Below are 13148 nucleotides of genomic sequence, written 5' to 3'. Positions count from 1 at the left end.
CAAGAGAAGATTGATCCAAGATACATAGGTTGATTATGTTAATGGAGAAACATGCTTTTGGAAACACGTAGAGTGGGTGATGCTAATCTGTATGCTACACAGTATCTGTTTTGCTAGCATCTATTTCCAGGACTTCCAATGATAGATAGCTCTGACTATATCTTTAAATAATGTCTGGAGGCTTAGGATAGAAGATAAAAGTCTCTAGAAATAGGTCAATATCCTGGATGGGGATCCCTGATGTTATTTATCGGGGAATACTACTGAGTAAATCAGGAAGTCTAATAAAACTAGTGATAATTGTCTCCTTTTTATACACATTAGATAAAAAAATAATAGTTAAAAATTTCATGTGTACTAGACTTCCTCTGAACAGCTTATTTGAAAAGGTTTATTTTTGGAAATGTAAAAGTTTCATTGCTTTTCTAAGTAATAGACAGTTCATAATGACATTCCTTGTCTTCCATGTCTTCACTCTTCTCCTTCTCAAATCTGGAATTATTAATGAAACACCTCAAAGAAGACTTTGATTTTCACTGGAAAAAAATTAGTTGTTCTGTGATTAATGTAACTCTAGTCATGTAAAAATATTATGAATTATCTTTGAAGTCATAGCAGCATTAGTTGCCACGTAGCAAAAAAATCTTTCTAATATTCTTTAGTATTGCACTATCAAGTACATTAAAGTGGTGACAATTTTAAATAAAGAAAAATGCAAGAAGAAATGATATCCATAAAGTCACACCTACGGCTATCAGTCTCTGCTGTAAGGAATTCTAGTTCTGACATAAACCCATCTGGGGCTTGAGAACATAAGTGGTTTTTTGTGTTGAAGAGGAGTGCTCTGGTCAACAAAAATCTGAAATCTGTACATTTTCATGAAGTTGTTGAAAGTAATGGTGACCACATAACTGCATCTGCTGGGAGAAATGCAAATTTCTTTGTTTGCAGAAGTAGCCAAGACTAGAAATCTCTTTCATTGCTCCACTTTTTGGTTTTTATTTAGCCTATGAGATTTCAGGAATTTGCAAAATTTGAACTCCAACAGGACTCTCCCAGCATTATCATTACAGTGTCCACATCTGGATTCCAGACACTCTTTACATATGCTTATTTTTTCAAGATGATATTTCCTCTCCATGCAGTGCTGTTCACTGCCTAATTGTAGATAATTTATTAACCATATGGGGTAAAATGGTAACTTTGCTTTTCAGTAAAGTTTATTGATATGAAGCTCAGAGATATTCTGCCCTGGCTATCAAAGGACAGTTTACATAATCAACATTTAATTTTCCTTCAGATTCGAGAGTTTAGGATCGGAACATAGTCCTGTTTCCGGGTGTAGAAGTAGTAAAACTCACAAAGCATCTTCGGATCCATCGGCACTCCTAAAATAGGAATTTACCAATTTACCAAAGAAGATGGCTGGGGCAATACAGCTGAGCTCTGCTCTATTGCGAGTGGCATGAAAAGGGTGGATAGGGGTCTGCTTCTTGCTGTTGCTTCTATAAATAATCTAGTGGGCATGAAATTAATTCAGTTCAAAAATTCAGGATGAAGAAAAGGAGGTTTTCTAAAACGTATAGTTAAACTATGAAATTCCTTATCACAAAGTGCCTGAAGTTTACGTAAATCCTTATGGAGATTAGACAATTACAATGTGATTGCATAGATTTACTGCTTTTTGGTTGGACTCGATGATCCTGTGGGTCTTTTCCAACCTAGTGATTCTGTGATTCTGTGTTTCAGAACAGTGTAAGAAATCATAAAATCATAGATCAAAGAATGGTTTGAGTTGGAAGGGGCTACAATGATCATCCAGTTCCAACCCCCCTGCCATGGGCAGGGATACCTCCCACTAGACCAAGCTGCCAAAGGCTGCATCCAGCCTGGCCTTGAACACCTCTGGGGATGGGGCAGCCACAACTTCCCTGGGCAACCTAGGCCAGTGCCTCACCACCCTCATGGTGAAGAATTTCTTCCTAATGTCTAGTCTAAATCTTCCCCCCTCTAGTTTATATCCATTCCCCCTCACTTTATCGCTACATGCCTTGAAGTAAACACTAGATGATAATTGTACAGTTGAAAAGAAGAACCACCCATCTTGTTAGGAGGGAGAAAGGATTTACATCCCAATAACAGCACTTTTTTCTGTAACTAAGAATTGTTCCTAACCATATATAACAGAAATACTTAAACCGCGTTTTTTAATAATACGCATTTCATGCCCATAAACAGTTCCAGATTGTAAGACTGCAGGTACAATGCCATCACATAATCCCAGTCTTCAGCTTCTACATTTTTTCCATTATAAAGTGCCAACATCCATCATTTTATAGCCATATATTGTAAAAATGAGTCAGTTGTTGCTGTACCACAAAGGATGCATCTGGTTTGAATCTTGTTACCCAACATACACATCAGGCCATTAGTATTTTACTTCTTTGGGAATAATTCTGAGTTGACTTTCATGTGTGTTCTGTGTAAAGTTCCATGTTTTAACGAAAACAACGACCAAGTATGTACATCTTGTGTGTTTCGTGGAAAGTCAGTGTAACACTGATGCTACACTGCTGCTGCATTCAGACGAGAATATTCACTTATACATTCTTCTGTGCTTATGCCTAAGAAGCTATTTCAGTGCCTCACTACATAAAATAAATTCAAAAAAAGAATGGGAAAAAAGAAGTGTTTACACTTTCCTTGTCTGCCATATGTATTTGAACTTTTTCAGGAAAAAAAGCATCAGCAGGGAGTACACACAGGTGTTACAGAAACGATGTTCTCATGGATCTAAGGCGGGCAGGAGAAATACAAAGAGGTAAGGAAGTAACACGAAATGAAATGGCAGGGCCTTTTTTGTAAGCTGAATCTAGGAATATTATGGAAAATTTGTAGAGAGTAACCCCATTGTATACTGCATATCTTTGTTATCCTTTGATTATATAAAGAATATTTAAATAACGTGAAAAGAAAATGCGTATTAAGAGCTCTGTTAATATGAATTACTGAAAGTTATAAAATGACAAAAATAAAGTTGACTGTCCAGTGTTAACTCATTTACTTGTTCCCAAGCATTATAACAGTATGTAAATGCTTGGGTGAGCTTATGTTTTAAACATAGGATCTTTGCTCTTCCATAACTCAGATGATGCTCAATTAATGAGCAGCATTAGTATTTTATATTTTCATTGGCACTTGCATATGTTCTCAAGTCTTGTATACACAGAATTAAACTAGTGCAAATAAGTTAGAAAATGATGTTATTTCCTTCACATGCATTCCATTCTTTGTAGTGCTTTGCAAACATTATTTATCTTGACAACCTCTTCTGTTATTTTCTTTATAGGTGTAGGACCAGGGATATAGAAGTAAAGAGAGCAAACAAAGCTCCATTTGCTTGGATTGCAAATATAATTTTAATGCTATTTGGAAAATAATATTGAGGTAGACTCAGAGTTATGAGCAAATTCAGAGGCTAGCTTTGAAGGATATTTTAAATATGTACGTAGACAAACTATGCCAGTGAAAACAAGATAATTGTATCTCACAGGCACTGAAATCTTGGCTTCAGCTTGTGCTACATACCCTAGCTAAGAATGTAGTGATTAAGTCGTCCAATCTGAGCCCTAATTCTGAAAGGACCGCAGTTTCTCCTACACATGGAAAAAAAACATTCAGTTACTGGGTTTAGAATATTTCTACACTGCAGGTACCAGCCAGTAAAGCTAGGACTGAAATAAGAAAGGTACAGAAGTAAATTTTTATAAATTCTGAATTGTCCACTCTAACCAATCCTGAATTAAAGCATTCACAGCCTGCTCTTCATAAAACAAAACAAGCCCAAGCAGCACTGCCTTGCTGTGCTGACAGAAAAAAAAGAAGATAGAGTGAGGATACAGACAAAAAGCTCTAAAATTCCAATCTATGAAGCAAGTGCCAGACTTAATAAGTTTCTTTGCATCTGCTTAGCCAAGACATATGAAAATCACACACAATCACATATTTCTTGGTCATCAAAGAGCTAACATTTACCAGTGATCAACCATATGTTACTGCCTTGGTTCCTGTTTTATGTAAGGAAAAATATAGCAATGTGTCTAAGGCAATAGTCTAATTACTATGGGATTTTTTTTCCGAATGATAAATATGTAACATTTGTGCATGATAGATATGTGCATTTGTGTGTCTTTGTGTACATGTGTTATTTGTCCATGTAGCCCTTAGTCTGTTTACCTCAGGACTAATTACTGAAAGGTTTCAAAAGCTTTGTGTAATCAGCTTTTATTCAATTTGCTACATAAGAATTTCCTGAATCTACGTGGCCTTTCGCAGGGGTTTCATTGCAAACAATAAATGTGCATAGTGTGCCCAAGTTATAACTACCCATGCCCATGAGAAGCAAAGTTTTCTTTGGGATTCCCTGATGCTATTTAAAATAGAGATTTAACATGCATTTTGCCAAAATTTTTGTTCATATGATCAGGCATCAGAGGTGCAGCTATCAAATGTAAGTTGAAAAATGTATGAACATGTTGAGTAGGTCAAACAGCCCCTTTTGTCTTTTCAGTTGTCCTGGTAAAAGAGAACATGGAAAAGGTATTAATGTAAAAATTAAAAAAAAAAACCACGTAGAAGGTGGAATGTCTTAATAATAGCAGTAGTAGTATATTAATAATAGTAACAATATAGTACATAGTAACAATACTTTATACTTATTTATCGCTTGCCATCTGCAGGTCTCCAAAATGTTTTGTAAGCAGCTTTTGCAATTTCATGTGTGAAGTTATCCTCACTCTATCTCAACAGCTGGGAAAGGTCTCTGAATGGTTTGGCCTGTTATTTTCCAAAATCATCTGTTTTACAGGACATAGGAAAAAGATATTACCTTAGTTACAAAGGTGCTGGAATTGAAGTCAGTAGTATCTGCAGGTGCTTATTCACTCTAAAAATGATGACAGAAATTGTAGTCAATAAGTACTACTGCAGGAATTACGTGGCACTTGAGCCACGTAATTGGCCTGAGCTCGACAGGGCAAATCAGAACTTGAACTCCTCAGTGATGGTTCTGAGATTCTTACTCCAAGAAAATAATGTAATTTATAATGATACAAGTGTTTGTTCATTTTTATTTTTTTTTTAAAAGAGAAAAGTTAATATACAGAAAAACGGGGATTTGCAGGGAGTAGAATAAGAAAGTATTTGGGGCTGGTCCTTTAAGCACAAACCTTTAGGTTCTAGTTTGTGCTCAATTTAAAGAACCCAAATTCAGCATATTTTAATATATACAATGAATCTTAGATGAATGTTAACCTGATGAAGACATAGTATAATATGTCTGCAATGGAAAATAGCTTCTTAATGCCTCTCTGCTTTTTCTAGTGTCATTCACAGCCAACAGCTGAATGACTTGACTACTAATAAAGAGTAGCTAGAAGACTGAAGTGCCTGAGGTCAATCAAAGGATTGATGTAAAAATATGGTAAATTGAGAAGAATAGAGTAGGCGTGCCACCGAAGGGTGATTGGTTTGTTTGTCGCTCTTTCAGGAGTTCTGCAAGGTCACAAAATACCTGGATTACTGCCGTGTCTCTTAGTGCCCATAGATGACAAATGAAACTGAAAGCAAAGGCATTTCACTGCCACACACTAACATCTGTCAGCAGAGCAGGTTGCCCAAAGGTATGTATTAAAAATGGGGCAGTAGTTCTGGGAGAGCTATTGCAAAGAAGTACTTAGTATTTCATTCAGAAATTTAACCTGCTGCCATCTGTTTCATCATACTCACCAATTTAGAAATCAGAGCTTAAGTTCAGCTGACTTGCCATGAGATTTAAGTTCTGAGACTTGGCTATTGAGAGTGTTTGGCATTCTTCTAATGGTTGCAGTTACAACCTAAACGTGTCCATACTGGATCAGGTATAAATTTCTCCCTCCAGAGTTTGATGTCTAGGGAAGGGTGAAGGGAGGAAGGCTTTTAGTTATACTTCCCGTGAATACTTTCTCAGCTTCTAGTGGTTTGGGTGCTTCCAAAGGGTGTTGTCTTTGTTTTAATAACACTTGGTATTTTCATGCCTTATTTTTTCCAGTCCTCTTTCTGAACCCAGGTAAAGCATAAACTGGGGCATGAGAAGTCATATCCTGTGGCTTTATATGGCAGGGCAGTGGCTACATTGAAAATACCAGTAGCGCCCAAAAGCTGATGCACCAGAGATGTAAATTCATGCTTAATTATTTTGAAAATTCTAAGCCAAAGAAACAAAGTCCTTTAGAAAATAAATTTTATGAGTTTTTTAGATAACTTATACCTATGGAACGGAGTCTTCCTTAAGTTATTTATGATAGTGGAGAGAAGTGTTCAGCCAGGGAACCTATCCTCAGTTCATTAAGAAGCCCCATCTCTCTACTGACTCCTAGAAGAAGACTCAGAAAAGTAGTCACCCAATGGCTATTTGAATATTCCCTCAATATCCAAGTCTATTGTGTTTAGTAGGCATTTATTACCAATAAAACCATGTGTACTTGCAGCCATATTCAATTAACTAACATCTTTCTAGGAAAGCTGCTCAACTAACTTTCATTCAGGATGTCTACATATCTGAAAAAAATACCCAGTTATTTCCAGCTATTAATCTATTTGGATTAAATTGCATCTATAGTGAAACTCAGTGCCTTTTTACATTGTCATCATACTGCACCATTTTTATTTCTTATGTTTTCTGTATAATTTCTTTTTGATGAAATTCTTGCATCTCAATTATCTTTCTCCTGTGTCAGAACGCGTGTTCCTTTTTGAAATGGTTGCTGCTATGAAGGCCAAATTCTTCTTCTCTGTGCTTTCTGATTTAATACCTCTGGCTTTTGTGCACTTAAACGTTTCTGTGATTTAAATTATCTTCTTTAATGGCAAAAAGAAACCCTTGCTGCATTTTGGCAATAAACATCGAAATGCAATTTCTAACATGCTGATTTCATTTTTTGCTTTTTAAATTTTATGGATTTTCTGCAGTGTTGCTTCCATCACTATCGAGTGGGAGTATACTTGGAAAAGTATACTGGAAAAGTTAATCTTCAACTATCCTCTAATATATTATCGTACTCACTGGTTCAGTTTCCCCCTTTTTTCCTGCCGCCCATGTCCCGTTTCCTTTCACAATAAGCCTGCAGCCATTGCTTGCCTCTGGTTTTCTCCTCTCCAACACGTATCTCCATAAAGGGCTGAAATAATTAAAATTATTTATTATTTATCTTTTTCCATAATAACAGTAACAATAAAGGTTGTGCTTGGAGATCTTTCTAAAGCAGTGGAAGTTAGGTGGTTTTGTGAGCAGTCCTCTCTGCTGTGCTTTCCACTACACCCTACAGACTAACGCAGAAAAGAAGAAACACCACCCAAACCCCCTATAAAATGGCAGTAGATACATTTAGGCTGGAATTTGGGAGAGTTGCTGATTATAAGAGCAATGAATTGTAAAACAGCACCCTGGCAAGGGAGATGGGGGCTAAATATTAAGCAATGTTAGGATAGCTCTTGATAAGGGAATGAACTGTGTGTCGTATTTTGTAGTCCCTTTAAATGGGAACATGAAGTGATCTCATAATCCCCTTCCAATGATTTGTTCCTAGATGGTATCTTTTCTTTAAACAGTCATAAAGCCAATCTGTTATCTGCTAATAACCTACCACTTTCAGAAAAGAACATCAAGACTCTTTCAAATAAACCTACACTTAAGTTTACAAGTTGTTTTCTGACTTGAATCCAGCTTGCAATTTCATAAAGTGAGACGGGTACACCTGTGGATGTTAAAACTAAAGGGTGTTTCAGAGCCCTTGGCAATCTCTAGCGTAAGTCGAGAGGATCCAGCTGCTAATTAAGGAAATATTTTCCACTCAGAGACTGTTTAAAAATGGTCAGGAGATTAAAGTGAGAATGAACCATCTCCAAAGCATAGATGTTAATATGTCTGGCAGTCATATCCTACAACATCACGTATATTTAAAAAAAAATATTTAAAAAGTCATAGCATGATAATATGTAAAAAAAAAAAAAAGAAATACATGTTTGTTAAGAATGTTTTGTTATGTGCTATTCAAGTTACTCTAAAATTAGAACTTATCACTTTAATCATATCCACTGAGGCAAATGAATCGTCTTTAAATAAACCTCACTGGCTTCAGTGAAAGTGCAGTGAGCTCCTTGTCACATTTCTCTATACGTAGGACAGGTACAGGTAATTTTGCAAATGCTGATACTGTAGAATATTCTGCACTGCAGTTTGAATCTTATTCAAGGAGTGAATCTGATTCAAGAACAATTCTTATTTCACAGGAAAAAAATGAAGTTGCTGTGGGAAACACACACAACACTTGAAAAAATACAGCAAGAATTGAAAATAAATCTCTGGTTACAAGAATCAGCTATTTAAATAGCAAAGTTCTGAAGACACAGACTGATGGACAATGAATTCTGTAATTCAGTCCTCTAAAGGCAATAGGATTGAGTGTAAGATGAATGGAGATGCCTCTTAAATGCATCTGATACCAATCACTGACTTCAAAGTCAGCAACTTCAACAGCAGTATTAATCTATGTATTAAACTTTTAACCTGTTTATTGATCTATTTCATATCTTAATGTTAAGCGCATAGCTAAATCTGGAAGAAGCAAAGCACAGAATTACTCCTATATTCCAGAAGGACTGTATCAGAAGATAATGTGTTCATTTTCTGTTTCACAACCCAAGGTTTGAGCTTCACCTTGCCTCCTTTTCCCTTTCAGATTCTCATGAGATTGGCTGTTTAATGCAAGTGAAACCCTTGTCTCTCTTTCACCTTTCCACTCCGCTGATTGTAATGGAGTATCTTTAAAAGCTCTTCAGTATGTCCCCTATCGATTTCTGGTCCTGACTGAACAAGGTAATTGGAACATGTCGATTCTTGACTGTTCCTGTTGAGGTCAGTGGAGCAACTAAGAAGCTAGCCAGACTGCTTACATACCTTGAGGACTCTGTCTTATGTTTTTCTCAAATGTGACTTCCAGCATTAATGGCAATGAACACCAGTCTAGAAAAATGGAATTGTGAGGTGGATCTAAGCAGTTCTGCTTAAGAGCTAAAGAAAAACAACTCTGTATTAAAAAGGTCTTAGTGTGAGACACTCATTTGTAATACAGAACGAAGATACAAAACTGATTTAAACTGAACTATGAGTGCAGCTTAGTTGTTTAGAGAGACCAATGTGACAGCAGGTAAGGCTAAAGGCTTATCGGTGATACTGGCAAAATTATGAAGATGGGAAAGTTAAACAATTCTGATTAGGTGAAAGAAATCCCACAGTACTTTAGACTGTACTTGAATCACATTTAACTAATACCTCACATGGTCCTGACATTTTAGGGACAGTTCTCATGTAGTCTTTTGCAGAGACTCAGAATTCTGCTGAGCCAGGATCTTTACTTTCACGAAGTATTTTAAAACACAGCTTTCCCACAAATCAGACGCTGAAATTGTGCTCTGTGTTTTTTATCTTTCAACTATTCAATGATCTCTAATTTCTGCCTGTTTTATTGCTTCATTTACAGTATTCAATACTTGGCTGTATTCTGCCATTATCTCCCCTTCTTGGATGTCTCGGGCTGCGCTGACATTACTGACAAAGCAGTAAAATATCTTTGGAAAGGCTGTAAGTGACTCCAGATTCTCAAGATGCTGCATTGCAGAAATATTACCAAGTAAGAGGATATTTTCTAATCTTAATTCAGAGACGGTTCTGAACCCCAAAACATGAGGGATCTTTCTTCATTGCCATCATGTTGCCATGCCAGGTGTCTCGCTTGAGCCATCTTGCTCCTTTACCTGCTGCCTTAGGATTCCTGAGGCTTGATGTGGGTCTCAGCCTATTCTACTGTCAGCCAGAAGCGAAGGGAAATGGGGACAGCATCTGTCTTTATGGTAGAAAATGCTCTGCTAGGGAAATTTCTGTGGACATGGGATATCGCCTTAAAGGCATATGGAAACATGAGGAACAAGACCAGACTGGACCTGATGTTCTCAGCCATTGCATTATGTACTTGAGTTCACGCCAGGGGTTTGTGGGAGCCTGTTTCTCAAGGACTGCATGTCAGTATTCGGCAGAAGCAGATCTCAGCACGGATGTGGCCCTGAGCTCAAAATGCAGCATGGTTACAGAGAATGAGTCAAGGTATCATAAGCACAGTATCATAACATACTTGTTATGTATCTCCAATTGGAAAAAAACAGGTCATCTACCACAATGGAATCCAACTTCTTCACTGGTGTAAGTGGATCCAGCCTCTTGATTCCCCATGGCAATTAAAAGCCAGTCAGTTCTGGTCAGTTTTAGACATGATTTTTCAGCTGTGAGTCTCCAAGATGCAGCTCTAACATCCATCACCCTTCCATGGGTGTTATGAGCATCACAGACCAGATGCTTACAACACTGAGAACCACACAGTGGCCAGAAACAACAAAGGGAATGAACTGATTGGAAAAGAACTACAGTTTAAGCTTGGTTGATATATCTGAGTACATGACTTAATCAAACCTTATGACTCTAGTAAGATTAAGAATGATGTACTACTATATGATACAGAGAATATTCATACTAGCAGAGCTCTCTCTAACCCCATTCTAACAGGACCACTGCAGATAGCGCACTCTGTGCTAAATCATTCCAGGGCTTAATAGTCACTTTAGACACCACAAGACCAATGCAGATGCCTCATGACTTAAAGGATATTTCTAGCATGCTTCATGATTTCCAAACCCTCCTCATTTCCCTCTGCCCAGCCACAAATAATTCTGCCACATTACTATTTTTTTTTCTTTACTTTTCTCTTAGTTTTCTTAATGTCATCTCAGAACTCCCATCTCAAGACCTCTACTTCTAATTAAGTATCTGGTAGACACAGAGTGTTTTGAAGGCTTAGTGTGCAAGAGTATGAATTAAAAAAATACTCTAATTATACTGTTAATTCTGAAAATCAGTATTTCAAATACAATTAATTCCTCATAAATTCCTGACTTACAGTTTTCCTCATATTAAGGCTCAAGGGATTTTCTTTTACCCACAGATTACTGTTGTTGACTTGCTTTTTCTGTGACTTCATATCTCTCTTTAGAGCACTAACCAGTGTGTCACCTCTTTCGGGCTCTGGTTGCTTATACATCTTCCCACAGAAGTGAGATGTAGTTGGAGCAGAAATATGGGTAAGTTCCAATTTGTGTTGGGTGAGCTGCAATCAAAGAGATGACATGACTTCTCAGAAAAACTTTTGCATTACTGCAGTCTTTGCAGGATGACCCAGGATCGTACCTCTTCCTCAGAATCTCATATGCTGTGGGTTCTCCAAACGTCTTCATTAAACCCTTATGACTCAGCCAAGGAATTTCCTAGCCAGTTATTTTTACTGTAAAGAAAGCCCTGGAGAGTTATGTATTTTTATGAAACAAAAAGCAATCACAAGACACACATCTCCACCCAGTGTTATCTCTGTCTTTTTCTTGATTTTCAGAACTTGACAAACTTTGCCAATTTTACTTTCTTGAGCCCGATTTTCTCCTATATGATGGTGGATGGCTCTTTTCTTTGCCAGCCTCAGTCTCTAACCTTTTGCACCATATGTTTAAGGATAGTAAACTCCTACTCTCCATTTGAATCTGGGACAATAACTACGGGATAGATCATAGAATCATAGAATAACCAGGTTGGAAGAGACCCACCGGATCATCGAGTCCAACCATTCCTATCAAACACTAAACCATATCCCTCAGCACCTCATCCACCTGTGCCTTAAACACCTCCAGGGAAGGTGAATCAACCACCTCCCTGGGCAGCCTGTTTCAGTGCCCAATGACCCCTTCCGTGAAAAATCTTTTCCTGATGTCAATCCTGAACCTCCCCTGGTGGAGCTTGAGGCCATTCCCTCTTGTCCTGTCCCCTGTCACTTGGGAGAAGAGGCCAACTCCCTCCTCTCTACAACAGTACAGAGGGAGAATAACCTCCCTGGACCTGCTGGTCATGCCGTTTCTGATGCAAGCCAAGATGCCATTGGCCTTCTTGGCCACCTGGGCACACTGCTGGCTCATATTCAGTCAGTTGTCAACCAACACCCCCAGGTCCCTCTCCTCCAGGCAGCTTTCCAGACAGACTTCTCCTAGTCTGTAGCACTGCACAGGGTTGTTGTGCCCCAAGTGCAGGACCCGGCATTTGGCCTTGTTAAACCTCATGCCGTTGTACTCAGCCCAGCGGTCCAGCCTGTTCAGATCCCTTTGTAGAGCTTCTCTATCCTCCAGCAGATCGACACTTCCACCCAGCTTAGTGTCGTCCGCAAACTTGCTAAGGGTGCACTCGATGCCTTCATCCAGGTCATTGATGAAGACATTGAACAGGGCTGGACCCAGCACTGAGCCCTGGGGAACCCCACTTGTCACTGGCCTCCAGCTGGATTTCACACCATTTCCCACCACACTCTGGGCCCGGCCAGCCAACCAGTTTTCAACCCAGGAGAGTGTGCGCCTGTCCAGGCCAGAGGCTGACAGTTTCTCAAGCAGAATGTTGTGAGAAACTGTGTCAAATGCTTTACTGATCAATCAAGTAGAATAATTCAGCACTGAAAATTTTTAGGTTGTTCCTTCCAACAGGTCTGAGGAGCCTCCCTAGAACTAGGCAGGCTGCAGAATGGACTGGCCTCATCAAGATCAGAGTGGCTTTTCAATGCAGACTCTGAAATTATCATTAGATGGAATGCTATTCTGACAACAAAGGAGTTCACAGCTAGATTCAGATCTATTCCACATCTTGCATGTATCACACTTTTGAAAAACTCTTCTTTTTTTTTATTGTAGTTCATGGCCAATATTGAGAAGTTGATAAAAAACATTTGCTTTCTGCCAATAACTACATAAAAAACACCGTAAAGGATGGCAGGAATACTGCGTTTAGTCATCTTGCAGCAGATTTTCAGTAATGACAGCAGAAGAAACGACAATATTGTCACTTGTGTGTCACAATAAATAGAACTGTGTATGTCATTCACAACCTGTATGTTTTTAGTGACGAATAATAAGCAACAAATTGTCAGAAAAATGAACAACAGGGCTTCATTCTCTTTTTCCAGACTAACTTTCAC

Source organism: Phaenicophaeus curvirostris, chromosome 1 (assembly GCF_032191515.1).
Source record: "Phaenicophaeus curvirostris isolate KB17595 chromosome 1, BPBGC_Pcur_1.0, whole genome shotgun sequence".
Taxonomy (NCBI): Eukaryota; Metazoa; Chordata; class Aves; order Cuculiformes; family Cuculidae; genus Phaenicophaeus; species Phaenicophaeus curvirostris.
The sequence above is the reverse complement of the archived record's forward strand: the minus strand, read 5'-3'. Positions refer to the sequence as shown.